General features: G+C 42.7%; 1 long non-coding RNA gene across 1 annotated transcript; it reads left to right on the top strand.

Annotated features, from left to right (window-relative positions):
- The first annotated feature begins 3,295 nt into the window (after positions 1–3,295).
- LOC137856788 (uncharacterized) lies at positions 3,296–15,459 on the top strand. Its single transcript, XR_011096797.1, has 3 exons — positions 3,296–3,381; positions 11,708–11,882; positions 13,189–15,459. It is a non-coding gene; the product is annotated as an uncharacterized lncRNA (long non-coding RNA).
- The last annotated feature ends 1,648 nt before the right edge of the window (positions 15,460–17,107 follow it).

Genomic DNA, 17,107 nt, shown 5'->3' with positions numbered 1-17,107 from the left:
CTTGGTACAATCAGGTTGCTTTGGTACAGCAATAGGCAGGACCAACACCTCCTCCACAGGTAAATGGGTTTGATTTGGCTGAAGAAGCACCCAGCTAGTTGTTAGGATGGAAAAGACATATCTGGAGATGGCTAAATAAACCTGCACTGAGAGGCTCCTACCCTTACGTGATGCTATTTGTATTAACCCTGTTCATGTCAGTGGAACTGGAGTGGTTATATGTACATTTGTGTTGTGTATATGTACATTTGTGTTGTGTTCACCTGGAAAATATCCAAAATTTCTAGATAAAATTAATATTTTTCTTCTTCTTCTTCTCAAGTTTGCACTCAAAAGTGGAAGTTTGATAATTGAGAAAAACAATTAATCAAAGAACCTTTCAAGAAGGGAAACTGCAACTTAAGATTTGTTGCCATAACAGATGTCTTAAGTTAGTTAGAACAGTCATCCACGTGAGGAATCCCAGAAGGATGTAAGTAAGGCTCCTCCTATTTTATACTAGCACTCTTCAAGCGAGTCCACCACTTTTTCTATTATTATTAAGGTCTTCTATGTTCTTTTATAGACATCCTCTCAGCAGGAAGCAGTACTCAGCCTCTGTCTTTGACGGCCCAGGCAGGATTGCGTGCCATCTTTGACACGCTACTCCCTCAGAGCCTGGGAAAGCAGTAAGAAATATGAGATGTCCTGCAAGAATGTGGAAGACATCATCTGTCTTGGAGCTTGGTGAGTTTCCGGCAAAATTTATTTATGGATCAGATTCATATTAATTCCTCAAATCTGCCATTTGAGAGGCTCCAAACTAAGAAAACTGGAGGAAATTGAAAATCAGCATAGACTGGTGTCACCCTTGCACACAGGTTCTGAGTTATTTGGGGCCTCCTAGCTGAAGGGGAAAGCTTAAGATATCCTTGTGAACCTAGTGAAAATGTCTCCTCAATGCAAAGCAGCTGTCAAAAGCTAACAACAGTAAGCAAGCTGTGTTAGCAAGGGAATAGGGAGTAATACAGAAAATCTGGGGGCTTGACAAGTTAATCAAAGCTGGGCAGCAGTTTAAGAAACCTCAGAAGGATATAAAACAGAGCTGCTCAAATGATTTCTAGTGAAAGCTGCTGGATGGATTTAAGTGCTGGAGGCAGTTGGGTCATTTCATCTCCAGGAGGATGGCAAGTTGTACGTGAGTGCTGGGGAGAGGGAATGGGAGTTGCTTTGCAGTGCTGAAGTGGGACTGGGGTGATGTTCTGGTCCTCTGCAAGAAGGGGAGCTCCTGTTTCACCTGGGGAGATTTATGGGGCTGAAATGGGGCTTGGCAAAATGAAGAGAAAGAAGATGCAGGTATAGCTTCCTAAAGAGGGGATAAGAGAAAGAAGATGAAGGGAAATTTCTGGAGCCAAGGGGGAAGCACGCAGGGGTCTATGTGAAGATAGGCTGGTGGAGGAGGGGGCCTACAGTTGGGTTTGGAGGCTGAGAAAACAGAGAATACATTTTGCAGCTGGTCCTTCTTCTGTAGAAAATAACGTTATTAGACCTTGCTCCCATCTTGGCAGCACGGGGAGGAGAATAAGGGAGTGTTGCACTTGAATACCTAGCACAGCCCACCAGCAACAAAGAAGCATTTTCAGCGTTGTGAAAGGTGCAGAGAGCAGGAATAGAGCAGGAATGACAGGTGAACAAGCATGGGGGTTGGCAAAGCACCAGATTGTGAAGCCAGTGTGACAAACCCCCAGAGAACTGGGAATGCATCAGAGCGGGGTTGTTGCAATGTGGTAATTCAGTGTGAACATCTAAGGAAATTATGGAGGTTATTGCCCTGAACAGGTCTTCAGAACGTAAAGATGACTTGGAGCTTCAGGATATGGGTGTGTGTTAGTAGGTGGAGTAAAGGAAAACAGAGAAGAAGCTTTGAAAAAAAAAAAAAAAGGAGCTAACACTTTCTACATTGAGTCTGTTTGGACTGCACAGAGTGGGATTAGTAAATCTTACTCATTAAAAGCAGAGGTGCACTCTTTACTTTTCAACAACAGGTGAAATTCAGCCTTACAAACAAAGGCAGTAGAGTAACTGGAGACACACCTGCTCTTAGTGTGGTTAAAGTTGCTCTGATCTCTAAAAGAGAGTGTGTTCCTCACCAGTGTGCCTCTTCACTGATATGACTATGCCAGCTCATGAATCACAGTGGTGTATTTACATTTCTGAAATACATAATGTTTTGCCTAAGATCTTCCTAGAATTGGTGATAGCTATTACTCATTATATAAAACATGAAAGAGGGAAATGCTTCCTCCTTTGGAAAAACATCATACCCTTAGGTGAGTTTGCCGGTTCATTCAAGTGTAGTGCAGTTTTCAGAATCCATTGTGTTTCTCTATTTACTTGAAAGATAGACAAAAAATTAGGAAAAAAAGAAGTGAGAAAGCAATTATGTAGGAAAACAACAAATTCAAAACCAGTCTGTTAACTGAATTATCTGTTTACAGGGATATAAGTGCCCTTCTGACTCTTTAATATTGACTTGCATTGGTTGTACTAATGCTTAAAATGGAGTCTATGATTCTTCATTATTTGTATTGAATGGCCAGGAGAAGATATCCTTTGGAAAAAAAAAAAAATGTTCACTACACTTTGAAGAAGGAGTGTGTTGCTAGGACAGGTAATGTATTTCACTATCAATTCAAGGCATATACCAGACTGAAGACTTGACCCACCTAAATGCTTTCTTGGCCATTCTGGCTGCACATTCAGAGGTGGCTGAGCAAGAAACCAGACCCGTTCCCTCCTTGTGTGTGTGTTACTGACAAGGAAGCTGTAGTGTTTCTACTATGCCATGATAGATCTAAATGTGGGCACTGCTGAATCTGTTTTAAGAAAGGTGTGTTGTGATTCTGACATGCTGCTCACACCTTTGCAAATGTGGTTCTTTAAACACATGTCAAAGTCAACACAAAGCTTCCAGAAATAAAATGAAGAGGGTATAGCAGAAAAGAAATACATATAGGTCTTCAGAGAATGACCTCTGTTTGGAATAGGTGTGTTAATTTGAAGGTTGAAGGGCTCAGCTGACTCTGGAAGTGTCTTTTTTTTTTTTTTTAAACATGAATTTCTTGTTCTCAACAAGAAATAGGGCTGTGATAGCCCATGTGAGAAGAGACTGCAGCATAGGGGAATTGCTCACTTTGGGGTCTTTCAGGGTGAAATTGCAGCTCTTGACAGACGGAATTATAGAGAGGACCAAGATGAAGAATTGAGTTTAGGGTCACAGGTGATCCCAAAATAACTGCCAGAAGAGGCAGGTGGAGATCGTTACATCTAAAAAGAAAGGTTTAAGAGGCAACAGATCAGGAGTTTAAGTGATGAACAGGAGGAAAGCAGAAGGAGAGTGAGGTGAGTAGTGCTATGTGGGTGGTGAAACAAAGAAAAGGCTGCAAAAAGAAAGCAGAGGCAAACTTATCCTGTGGTAGCCAGGACGATGCAGGGGCTGTTGGAGCCTGGCAGGGAGAGGTCTCAGGTGAGGGCCAGGAATCTGAAATACAGGGCTCAGGGAAACAGCAGAGCCTGGTGATGCTAACCACCACCTACCTTTGCTGTCTTTTGCTCTGTTTGTGGAATTGAGTTTGAGAGTTGACCGGAAGGCAGCTGAAATCATGGAGAAAAATGTTGAGACCTGATGTAACCAGGACAAAAGAGTGGTTTACAACAGGCGGACAATCCTGCTTTCCAGCATGCAGTATTCTGATCATTCTATGTTTTCTTGTCTTGTTGGCAAAAATCTGCCAGCAGGAGACAACAAATGACTTTTAGCTTATTGTTTCCTGTAAGGAAAGCATTATTTTTTAAAGATCTCTCCATTAAATCTGCATATTCTTAGATCCTGAAGAAAACAATGTGACTGGGAGTGTGGAAGGGAATTGAACAGCTGAAAATCTCTTTGCAAAGTCCTGCAATGGAGAATATATATTTTAATGTGAAACAGCAATGACAGGAGAGGCTTTAGAGAGCTTCAAAGCAAAACCATCCAGGCAGTCAGTCCTGCAGGACTTCAAAACCTTTCATTGAGACAAAGCTTTTTGTACATCAGAGCTTGAAATTCAAATCAAGCAGAGAGCAAGGCAAGCCAACTCTGAGCATTCTGCATTTCACTTGAAGTCCTTAAAGGCTACAGAAGTTTCTCCATCGCTTGCTTGCATTACACACAATCTTCAGTGCTGCTTTGCAGGTGTTCCTTTGCTCTCTTTCTTCCAATTTTGTTAAGCGGTCACACAGATTTGTAGTGCATCACATGTGCTTTTTAAGCTCCTCTTTGGCTGGATTCTCCTTCCAGTCTCAAAGGAGGATTTGTGTGAATCTTTGAGATGTAACCCACATTTTTATTTTAAAAGCATTGCTTTTCTTATCTTCATGGTCCTAGGGGTCACAAAGGGCTACTTACAAGGTTAACATCAGGCTCACCAGCACAGAATAAAGTCACTCTGTATTATGCAAATCACTTAAATTCAATTGCTCTTCTCACTGTTTCCCCTTTCTTCTACTCCTGATGAGTTTTCTTGAATTTATTTTAAAATGATGGGAGGGGGAATGCACGGAAGAGTAAAAAGACCCATAAATCTCTATTAAAAAACCTGAAATAACATTTAATTCTATCCATATAATGCTGGTTCATAGTAAGGTATAAGTTGTGATAGTGAATGCCCAAAGAGCCATCTAATGTAGGCTGTTCCAGCTTGAAGGCAGAGAGGAGACTACACTTCCTTCTGATGAAGGAACAACTGGGTACTTCAAAGTTGTATCCATGATTATTCTTTGCCACTTTTGTTTCAAAGAAATTCTTAAAGCTTGCTTCTGAATTGCCCATATGTTAAACCCTAATTTCAGCCATGCCTTGTGTGTGTGTGTACGCTGTTGTAACTGAGGAACCCTATGCTTTATCACCTACATTTCTGGCACAGCTAATCTATGCCAGAGACGGGAAGGGAACTTTGAGTTTGATCCTTGGCTTTGGCTAAACCCAGCAGAGGATGGAGGTGACTCAAGGTTTGGTACTCTGAGGCTTTGCTCGCAGACATTTGCTCCCAGGGTGCAATATTGAAACCTGCACCTGATGCCCCTCTGTCAAGGTAGGATGAGAGCTTGGTGACTGAATGAACACTATCCCAATCTCCTCCTTGGTCAATTTTATAGATAATAATAAAAACCATGTAAAGCTGGCCTGTTTTCACCAGCACTGCAGCAGCTGCATGTCCCATTCCCCTGCTGAGCTCTTGAGGGGATTTGTGCCCAGGAAGAGCATCCCCATGCCACTGGCAATGGCTGTTGTGGATGTGCAGAAGGCCCCAGCTCCAGAGACTTTTCATGGTCAGGGAGAGTTTTGGTACCTCCAGTCTCGGGTGACATGTGGTGCCCTGCATGGCACTGAGGGGCTGGTGGCACCTGGGGGGCTCACAGGCTCCTGTCCTGGGAACCTGGGGAACTTGCTGCCACAGGGACCTGCTTCCACTTACAACATGGCATGACCTGAAATGGGTGGCTTGAAAAAAAGCTGTGCCCATCAGGGGTAGTAGTGGCTCTGCCAGCCAGTTGCAGAGAGTTAAGGCAACCCCCAGCAAGAAATAACTCTGCTGTTCTTCAAACAGGACAAGCTAAAGGTCCTGGTTTCAGCTGGGCATGGCATGGCTGAGGGAGTTTTGTTTGTGTATGTGACTGCTTTCCATTTTCTTGGAAATAGTGAAGGAATAGCCCAAGGTACAGCCACGATTGCTCAGCAGTAGGCTTCTGCTGGGCTACCAGCAGTCACAAAATGCCTGTGGCATTCCCATGCATTTTAATATTCTGTCATTTCATAAACAGATTATTACTGAGTTCTAATCCCAATGTCACTGGTATGCTTTTAACCCGAGGACAGAGGCAAGATTCCTCCAGTGAGAGGCAGTGGCTCCAGAAGCTAAGGTAAAGGAACAAAATGGGACTTATGCCTCCTGCTCCTGGCTCTGCTGTAGCTTCACAGCATAACGCAAAGTCACAGAGGCTCTGGGCAGTTCAGCCATCTGCACAGTGGGGACCACATGTGTCTGCAGGAAAAGGCTGTCATTTGCTGATAACCAGCTCTGGGTCACCTTTCTGATGAAGCAGGAGTCTGTGGCATCACAGGCTCAAAGAAGAGATGTCACAGCACTCCACACAAATGCTTTAATTGCACAAAAATACACAAATACTCCACACTTTGAAGGCACAATTTGCAGCAAAATGTGGGAGGACGGCAATTCCTGCTGTGTGTCTCCAATTCTGATGCTGTTTCCAGGTCAAGACAAGGCAATGGTCTTTGTGTTTTGCTCTGCTCCGTAGGTGTAAGCTGTTTATCGCTTCCATACTGAGTGATACTTCTACACAGCCTTTCCGATGGACAGATGCTCAGCCAGCCATGTGGGATCAGCCTGGCACCGTCCTCTGTTGACACATCTGTTATCTAGGAGGGCCAGGGAGCATGCAGCTGTAGGCACCTGGCAGGAGTCCTTGCTGAAAGGCAAAGGACCAGAGACGGGCACAAAGAACCTCCTGCCACCTGCAGAAGTGATTCCCACCTCTGGGGTTATTATCTAGGGTTGTTATCTCTGCTGCTGCTCCTGGGATCACAGGTAGCAGTCATCTCAGCATTTTGTGCTGTCCAGAGCTTCACCCCACCTTCAGTCAACAGAAAATGTCCTATTGGCCAATGAATTTTTGGTGACAAAGTTACATTTCTTTTATTTGTTTATTCCTGTGGCTTTTTTTTTTTTTTAAAGGGCAATTCCATGTTTAGGATAAAGTGACTACAGAAGTGACTACAGAAAAGTTAGCCAGCTGAAGATGCTGTTAGTTTTCAGATTGAGTGTCTCCTCAGAAACTATCAAAAAGTGTTACAGGAAAGCTTAAGAAAACTTTTTTTTTTTTTTTTTTTTTTATTTGCTTTCTCTAATGGGTAACCCAGAGGGCCCCGGCCCTATGGCTCCAGTTTGCCATGTGTGGGTTCCGTGCCTCAGGACAAGTCACTGCAGGGTGCTCCCATCACCGGGACAGACACAAAAGCTTCCCATGTAGGAGGATGGGGCTCCTTTGTCATAGAGGAGGTGAGGAATGCCTTCAGGTCAGCCTGAAGCATAATCCCTCTGCCAATGTAAGAGTTAAAATGTTCCGTACAATGCATTTGTTTAGCAGTAGGAGCTGGAGGAATCCTACGTGTATATGCCATGTATTTAGCTATATATAACCAACAGGGGGCATTAGGTTTATGCTGATTAAATGTGCATTTCTGCTCCTAGCAGAGAGAAATCTCAAACTTGCTTGATTGAAAACAGCAAGACTGGAATCCTGTATCCTGCAAATTAGTAAGATTAGGCCCTGTTTTTCCAGAAGATTTATAATTAGTAACTGTATAAGTCTATTATATTTTCTTTGTCTAGCTTATGTCTCACTTGAGACGAAGATAAGTGAGATTGATATAATTAAGATCCAGATGATTTTTGCATGATCTGTAGCTCAAACAGCACTTGAAAAATATAAGTGTTTCTGGTGCAAATTGGTTTATATTGATGACTTCCAGTTTTCAAACCATAAATTAAAGTAAGGCTGCAATTATATTTTTTTTCTGACAGAAATTAGATTCTGCAATACAGAGTCAACTGCTGCTCTTCATTATGGATAAAACCTTGCCCCGAGCTGTTTGATTACTGAATGCAAAAGGCTGTAGCAAGGAGCAACAGTGCAAACACAAATTGTGGTTGCTAAAAATGAAAGTAGCATTTATTACAGAGATAATTCGATGGCTAGAACCACTCATACTCCTGTATGTGGGACTCTTTACACATGTTCTGAGGGAGATGTGTATTTTTGATGCTTATAGCACTGGTTAAAAAGCAACTTTTTCCTCTTCATGTGTGGATTTGGAAAACTGTAGCCTTTTCTGTGCTCTTGCCACACTCAAGCAGTTAGATGGATGTTTTAGGTGAAGTGCTTTCTACTGTCTATGGTTAACCTGAGCTGCATTTGAAAATAAATGGTACACAATTAGGCAGTACGGCTGAGGAGAATTGCTTTCATAAAGCAATATCAAAATGAATTGTTGGCTAAAAATGCACAGATGCTCTAAGTTTTGAGAAGTTGATTTAATTACCTTCCTTATGTTAAAATGGGTCTTAAATAACCTAATACCTTTAATTTCTTCCAAAATGAAGTAGCAGTTATGGTTTTGAAATGAAGTAAACAAATGAGTAGCTCTAGCTGTAGCAGAGCTTTTGCCTGCCAGTGCATTTGGGATGCTGTGAGCAATCTTGGTCCCCCATGGTCAGATAAGAGGAATTCTAATTGGATCAGTGGCACACAGCATCTTCCTTCCCCTGAGCTTCTTAATACCCCTATCACAAAAGAAAAGGCAAGAGGAGTCTGGTTCATTTTTATCTAGCAAGAGCAAAGGTGGAAGGGATACAACTGAGTACGGCCAGTCCTGTAGCAAAGGTAAGAATTTATGAAGTGAGTTTATAAAGTAAAACCTATTTTTTGCCTGAGAAATGGATGCAACTTTGGAAACCTGCAGGTGATAAGGGGAGGAATGTTTCTGTGGCACCTCTCTTTAGATGGTGCCTGAAGCAAGGAGGGTCAGATGCTTCCCAAGCTTTTGCCCTGATGGTAAGTCCATTTAGTCAGTGTGCTCCCCAGGGTGCCCAACCCAAATCTTCTCTGTTGGTAGTGGGAAATTTGTAGTGGTGACATTTCTGAAGTGCCCAGGTTGCTTTGATGTTGCCCCACTGACCTTTAGGGGCTGTGCTGCTCTCTGACCTGATGCAACTCTTCTGCATGAAGCTGCTTTATTTCCACTTCATGAGGGGAAGAAAATCCTCTGCTGGTTCAGAAGGACTTCTCACCATTTGTGTTCCCTGCTTGAGAGAATGTGTGAGTGGTGGTTACGGGGCATTCCCTGGCTGGAGGAAATCCCAAGGAAGGTACAAACGCTTGGGTGACCAACTTGCTGCTGCTTGGGGGTTCTGACCTTTGCCTGCTTGCACAGTTTGTTTTGGATCTTAGCAGACAGCTCTGCATTGCTAAATGGGTCCTGGGGGATCACAAACCGTTCCTTAAGTGCCAACTCTGCATTAGAAGGCCAGGCCAGGCTCCCATCAGCGCACTCTAAGAAGCTGCTTAGTTTTAATTGCTGGTATCAGATTGTAGATTTGCCTTCATGAGTAAATGAAGTGCTTAAAGATGTCAAAGGTTAAGTTACTAAAAGGTAATTGCTCCAATAGCTTCTCCTTGAAATCTGCTCCTATCTCCATATATATCTATTTGCTCAAGGTCAACAGTGATTGTTTGCTACTTTTAAAGCCCAAATGCTCAGAGGTGAGTCTCCCATTCAAGCCTTCAGAACAGGAGGACCATGTAAATGAAAAAAGGAGAGCAGTTAGCTGAGGGGAGGGAGGGTTGGAGCAGATTCACTGACAGAAAGAAATCTGAGACTCTTTTTCCTCGCCTCTTCTTTTCCCCCAGTCTGTTTTTTAGCTAGTGCATTTTAAAGTTCTTAGTCAGGATTTCCAAAGCATGAAAGAGGGCTAATACATGACTTGAGCCCAGGAGTCAAGTAACAAAATTAAACCCCACTTAGATGCTTGCAGATCTCTTCCAAAAATGGTCTTGAGTTACTCAGGCCCAAGCCCAGGAACAGCTCCCTGTGCGTGTGTGTATGCATTGGTCTTGATGTCTCACTTTGTGCCAGGCCCAGAAGGAGACCCAGGTGTGGTGCAGGCCCGTTGTTGCTCTTGTGCACCTTTCTAAAGCAGTAAGAAGGTCTTGAGGAATGGTTATGGCCTGGCACCATCTGCAGCTGCAGTTTCAGACCGAGTGGTGGAAGCCCTGGTCTCCTGAGGGCTGGGATGCAGTTCTGGTCCAGGATGGGTCCCTGTTGTTCCTCCAGCTGCAGAGACTTGACTTGGTTGAAGGATGATACATATTAGGATCTCTTCCATAGTCCAAAGGTGCTGCAGGCAGTATGAGCTCTGTGGGCTTCAGACTGGCCACTCAATATAAAAACAAAAGTGTGTCTTAGCTTCCATTGCTTACCTGGTGTGTTTATACTCTTAAGGGAAGCAACAGGAACATCTGGAAATGTGTGTGTGTATATATATATATATGTAAGTTTCATGGTCAATGCCTTGGAACATCCTTTCTTTAAGGCAGTTTAGTGTCCTTCAATATATAACTTTGTATGAGCTACAGTTTAACTACATCTCATCTGTTGGACCTGCTCCTGTTAGTGAAGAGCTGTATTATTCTGTGTATCCAATAAAACAGCAAATTAGAGACACCTTTTCCGTGCTAATCAATTAGTCATGTAAGATGTTACTGCTTTCCAAAGAAGTGCTGGAGTAGCAGCTGTGTCACTTGTTATGAAAGGTTTGTGTGTCAGCAGATTCTGTGTTCATGTTATGGTTTCTGCAGAGCCAGCAGCAAACCCTAATAAAACTTAATGCGAGAAAACATCTCCAGTGAGGTGATGGGTTGAGATTAACTGGACTAAAAAGAGGCAATTCCATGCTAAGTTTTTCAAATTTTCTGAAGAGTCAACATCTTAACTGAACCCAGGATACAAACATACCAACTTAAGGACTTATTTCTGTGAAAATAAGTATGAAAATTTGCACAGAATTAATTGAAAGAAGAAAAAGGAGAGCCATCTAGCACTCATCCTAAGCCTGGGCAGCTACACTGTGTGAGCCATGTTAGCTGTGGGCTCAGTGGAAAACTTACCTGCTGCAAGACTATGTAGCTGAATTAAATGTTTACTGGGGAATCTGTGTCATTATCCTGCAGATGTTTTGACTTAGGAGTTAGGAAAAGGGATTCTCTAATCTGTTTTTTCTCTTATTTAAGTTAGACATAAATTGAGGACTAACATGTATGGTAAGGGCAATGTTCAGCTGCCTTCTGGCATGGGGGTTCCTCTGTTATGTGGTGCATCCATGGGTATTCAGTTTTGCTACCCATAAACTGAAATTAAAGTTTCCATGCCAAACTGGTGTCTGTGAAGAGAGTGGGCAGGTGACCGAGGGTTGGTGCAAGCATGCATGTGGTGTCATCCTTCTCTCCATCTTCATCAGGCTGGCAGTAAGAGGATTTGGGTCTGATTGTTGGGTGATTTTTATTTATATATTTATTTAATTATTGCTAGCCTGACTGCTCTGTCTAAATTTTCTACCTATAGAAGAACACTTTTTTGCCTGTCTCTTGTCAAGCTCTAATTGAACCACGTAGGAACACGTACATAGAGGTACAGCACTTTCATTTCCGAAACTTTCTGGCTTTCCAGCAATATAAATTTTAGCAAGTATGTTTAAATTCAAAATTTACCCCCATGCTGAGTTCTAATGACTATTTCTACCGAAAGCCGTGGCTGAGCTAAGCCCCAGTGTAAGTAATTTCCTTCTCAAAGACAATTTTTTTATACAATTCTATATAAATGGTTTAAAATTGAAAGACCCATTGTTCTTAACTGTGTCACTAATATAATAACATTTTTTACCCAAAACATATAAAATGTTTAACTTAGACTGCCAAATTAGAAGCAAAAGCCATGTTTAAAGCATTTCTATTTTTTAAGTCTATAATTTTCAGGACAATTTAATGTCATCCATTTATGTCGATGCTTCAGCTGCCAAAAAATCTTGATTTTTTTTTTTCTTTTTTTTCCTAGGGTACTTGAGGCACAGCTCTGAAGCTCGTGAAGACGTTCCTACAGAAGTAGAGTGTGATGAAAACCATGGACTTCTAGTTCTGGAGAAGGCTTTTATGTAGCCCCTGCCTGTTCCAGAAGAGGCTCCAGAATGTGATGTCCTTGCACAGAGATGGGGGTGAAGGAAGTGTTGAAGGTAGGAATAAATGTGTTGCCTCTGGGAAGGAGAATGAAGTAAAGGTCTGTCTCCAGCCATCCTGCTGTGAGCAGCACTTATGGCTCTTTGCTCTGTCCTCCCTCTGGCCAGTGCAGCTTGCCTGGTGGCTTTCCGTAAGTGCATGCTGCTAAGTGTGGAAAGAGAAAAGATTCAACCAAATAAAAGAGCCAACATCAGACCTAGGGCCCCAGCTCCTGGAGCCATAGGATTACACATAATTCCAGCTTTAACTTCTTTAAACAAACAAACAGAAAAGCATCTTCCACTGGGAGTAATCACAGGGTAAAAAAAAAAAAAGCCTGGAAACATAGTCACATAGCTATGAAGCTATCCACATCTGAGTGCAGGAAGCCTGAAAACTAGCTCTGATGAAGCAAATGGCTCCATCTTCAAGCAGGGTGCTTGCTTTCCTTCAATCCCTTTTGTGGGGTCCTGGGTGCAGAAGAGTGTGGTGTATTTCCAGCTATTCATTTAATAGCACCCCAGCTCCTGTAGGTAGAATTGAGACCTATGGGAGTGCAAAAGGGGATATTATACTCTTCGGGGTCTCTGTAAGACTTAACCAAGACTTTCATCCACTACTGCCTGACAATTTCTCCATTTTTTGCTGTTAGGATAACATTTTTTGTTTCCCACCAATGAGGCGTCTGGAGTTTATTGCTGTCCAAGCAGTCCAACACCCACCCCATGAGGTGTTTTTTAGCTGGACACTACTTTGAGTACAAAACATATCTGTGGAGATACAACTGTGGATTGTTTCCCAACCTGAACCTTTTCTGTGATGATTCAGCTATTGGCAGAAATAACTCAAAGAGTATGATTTTTAAGGTAAAGGGATGTTCTGTAATCATATCTTCAGGAGGTTGTTATTTCAGGCATTACTTATTTGTGGAAAGAAATATTTTTCTCCTAAAAATAAATAAAAAAGGCAAGTGGAGGACATCAGTCTGTTTTTCTTGGCTTTCTGTAATTAATCCGGTGATTTCTCTCTGCAAAGTCAGACAATAAATTATTGATTCCAATTGCTTTATTTCTCAGGAAGAAAGGCTGGAAGAGGAAATTGCGTGGGCCCATAAGAGCCCCCTGTGATTAACCTCACTGCTGACACTTGCTGTCCTTACGCTGGAGTAATGTTTCCTCCCCTTATTCCATGTGCCCTTTTGACCTACTGAGCCATTCACACCATTGACTTCTGTGACTGCATCCAATCTATTCAAACCTCACTCTAGGCAGCTACAAGCTGCCATCCTGTGGTACTGGCCTTGCTATTTTATTTTGTTTTTAGGTTACCTCAGAGGACTCTGTCCTCCTCACCTTTCCAAACAGAAGTTTGAGATTCCTACCTCTTTTCTCCTGAAGGATGGGACCTGTTTTTCTAGCAGTGAATGTGCTGCAGCATCTGCAAAATTTTCCTTGCAGGATCAGAAATATGAAATTTGTGCCCTTGAAGAGAAGGAAATTCCCTGCTTTCCTGCGAGAAGCTCCACAGGCGTCTTGGTTTGGACCTTGCAGAACCTGCCTGGTGCTGTGATAATGGACTTTGAAAGTTTTGGCATGGTTAAATTAGAAGTTACTTGAGGTCATTTCGGAAGCTCTAATGGCTCCCTGTGACTGCACAGCTGGTCTGATGATAACAGAAGCACAGACTTTGCAGGTGAAATATGAAAAACGATGATCATAAAATGAGACTATTCCTCAGGCTTTTCTTCCCAAGCCTCAGATTCTGCTTAAGAAAAGTTTGTGGAAAAGTAAAGTTGGGGTTTCTAAGTCATATACACCAAAGAGAAGCTATACCTATGTGATAATTACTTCTTCCCTTATGTATGTTCATTGTGACACAATTTCCAGTTACATTCCACACACAGTTTTGTATATGTGTGTGTATGTACATCTCCCTCGCTTGCAGTGTCTCTGCACCTTTGGCCTGTTACAACTTTGGTGTGCATGCTAGTGAAAATGAAAGGTGTGAAGCAATAAGGCAAGGTCCTTAAAATGTCTCAAGCTAAAAGTAAGCAAGGCCTATAATATTTGAATCTGTAACAGGGCTCTTCCATGAAGCTGCAAGAGTAACTTGAGCCTGGTGTCCACAGCCCCCTGCTCTGGTCTTTTCCATAAGCTGGATGTCTCAGGTTGGACACTGGTTGATTTTTACTTCAGGTTGATTTTGACCTTAATCTCACTGTGCCCATTTCCTGTCTGATCCCTCTATGACAAGGAAAAATGCAGAAATTCACTGATGCCTACCAAGCACTAGGAGATTAGTGAAGAGCACCACGAAGAAATGAATCACTCCATGCCTGAGCAGAGTTTGGCTGGGATCCCAGCTAAATGGCACAGGGCCACGCTGAATGAGAAATGTAAAGGGGAATCACTGAGTTACCCATTCACTGAGCACTATCCTGAGTGCATCCTAGATGCACGATACACAGGAAGTCTTAATTCTTCCAAATTCCTGTGTGCTTGCCTCAGCTACCCAACCCTCTCTGAATGCTGTGTGCATCTCAGTTCTGCATCCCTTTGCCTTGGTCTGCCAAATATGTTAAGGGATGGGAGATCCATAACCTCTGGGTCAGGTTGTTGAGACTTAACTTGTATGACACAACAGAGAAGGAAGAATTCTCACTGGTGCCAAATCGGATAGCAGTGAGTACTTTGGCTCTGAGTTTTCATCAATATTTTCCTCAATTTTTATTTTTATATCAAAAGCAACAACTTTTGTTGGGCTTTTATTGATTTTCTGTCTGTCAAACCACTTTTTCAAATTTCTAAAGAGAAAAGAAACAAAAGATAAAGAAATAGGAAAGAAGCTGTAATGTATTCCCTCTTCCCACTTTTTTTTTTTTTTTTTTTCCCTCCTAAGTATTCTTGGTATTGCCAGCTATTACCTTGGTTATTGTCAGCTGTTTAAAACCTCTACGTGCAGAGTTATTTCCTCCTTTCTGAAGTCTGTAGTCAAAAAAAACCAAACAATTCTGTCATATGTCGAAGATGATCTCTGGCACCCCCCTGGTGAGTTCAGAACTCAGATTTCACCTGAATGGCGAAGGGACAGTGGGCTTAGAGATGCTTGCCTCATACAGATTTTCAGTGAGTCCCATGCACGCTTCTTGGGCAGGTTTTTGGAACAAATAAAAGAGAATGATCTTATATTACTCCCCACTGCGAAGAAGAAAGGTGCACAGTGGGCCTACCTGTTGTCTCACTCTAGTGTGTGGCAGCAGACATGCTTTAACCACGGTGCAAGATTTTTTTGAGGAACTCCTGCCTCATCAGATACCAAAAGGTATTTTCTATTGTGTTCTAATGTGCAGATTCTCTGGGTTTCAGTGAGCAAATTCTGCCTGCTTTACTTGCAGACAGCATGCCTCAGACTTCTCCCCTGTTTCCCACATGAGTCTCTGTTTCAGCAATATACCCCTAAGTCACAAGACACAAATCCCTTGGAAACCAACCACTGCTAGTTTTGGAGATCATAGACTGATGTGTGCAAATCCCATTGCTTACAACTAAAACTTGTGCTCACCCTGATTACTGTTTTCAGACCGGGAAGTTTTCTGTGTGCATTTGGGCTAGAAAACAGCTCTGAGCATTGCCAAGGGCATCCCATCCCTCAGTCCTGCTCACAGGGCATTGAAACCTACATGGGCGGCTCCTGGTGGATGCCCACGCTGCTCCCAGGGAACCCGAGTCCTTGTTATGTACAAACACCGACAGCAACAGCAATGCTGTGAAGGGTTCAGCAGCAGCTCATATTTTTTAATGACCTGGGGCACTGGGGTGGCTCATCAGAGAACAGTGTCTGACCTGTGAGTGCTGGCCTATGGCTCCTTCCTCTTCTAGGTGCCCCCTGAGTCCAAGGTGAGGATTCTTTGTTCATACATTTGTGGAAAATACATTCACAGCTCTGTGAAAAAACATTTTTGAAATGGTTAGTACTCCCTGAAGTAAAATAAGCCTGTTTTGTAGGTTTAGATTCAAAGGGTCAGCTCTTCACCAGGTGTAGCTGAGCTTTGCAGCGTGTGCTGTGTCCACTCGCTGTGTGAGTTGATGTTTGCCCGCTGCTCAGTAGGTATGGGGTATTGGGCTTCTTGTAGGAGTACAAGTAAAGACATAAAACACACCAAACAGGTGTTTGAAATTGCAGAGGAAAAGAAATGGTGAAGAAGAAAAGGAAGCAATCGTGGTTGCTCTTTTATCCTGGTACAGCAATGCGCTCATTTTGTTTTAGCACCACTTAGGAAAAGAAAGCTTGTTTCTGTGCTTAAAGAAACCAAGTTTGAAAGCTAGGGGGGAAGTGCTGATCTTCCATCAGGAGTGTGGTTACATTTAGGTCAGACTTTTAAAAATGTTTTTAAAACTTATTAGTTCCCTAAAGCTCCAACTGTGTTGACTTAAATAATTCTGTTTTTTGTTTGTTTAAAAAAAAAAAAAAAGGCATTTTGAACCACAGTAGGTTTTCTGCCATGTTTAAGAACAGCTGGTTGTGACTGGGGCATTTTTGGTTAAGAAATTGCTCAACTGCTTGTTTCCTACTTACACTGACCTCAAATCTTTCCAACAGCTTCCTGCATGGTGGTGGCATAATGCTGTCTGCAAGCACAGTCTGAAGAGCCAAAGAAGTAGATGAGAATCTCTTTGCAGTTCCCACTTTGCTTTCCTTATCAGACTCTTATTTTCAAGGTTATCTTTAGCCTCATCCAGTGCTCCAGGAAAAAAATGAGGTGTCCTCTGGAGTTTCTTGCTGCCTACATGGAAGTGATGGAGATGTTTAGTAGAAAGGGTCAATAAGAAAGGGGTCGATGCATTGATAAAACGTGTATCTGAGGCAGGAAGGGAAATCTAGGTTTCAAAGCAAGGATGCAAAATGAATATAATAATTCAAACTGGGTGGAACAGCAGGAGCTGGTGAGCAGAGGTCTGATAAATACTGCCCAGACAGGTCGGTCACACGGTATTTGCCTGTGAACAGATGTCTTTATATGTCTCCTGCTTACTTGAAAGAAAGGAAGGTGCTGCTTCCACCCACTGGTTAGCAGCAGCCAAGTTCCCTGGGATCTGGGGCAGAGCTCAGCAGGAGCATCTTTCAAACCACACCACTAAGGAAAGCCCTGAAGATTTCAGAGCTGGGGGCGAGCCAGTGTTTGACAAATAGTTCACCTCGCAAAGTGGTTTTAGATCAGCATTCGCGAGGTGATTGTAATAGA

This window comes from Anas acuta, chromosome 5 (assembly GCF_963932015.1).
Source record: "Anas acuta chromosome 5, bAnaAcu1.1, whole genome shotgun sequence".
NCBI lineage: Eukaryota > Metazoa > Chordata > Aves > Anseriformes > Anatidae > Anas > Anas acuta.
This window is presented reverse-complemented; position numbering and strand designations above follow the sequence as displayed.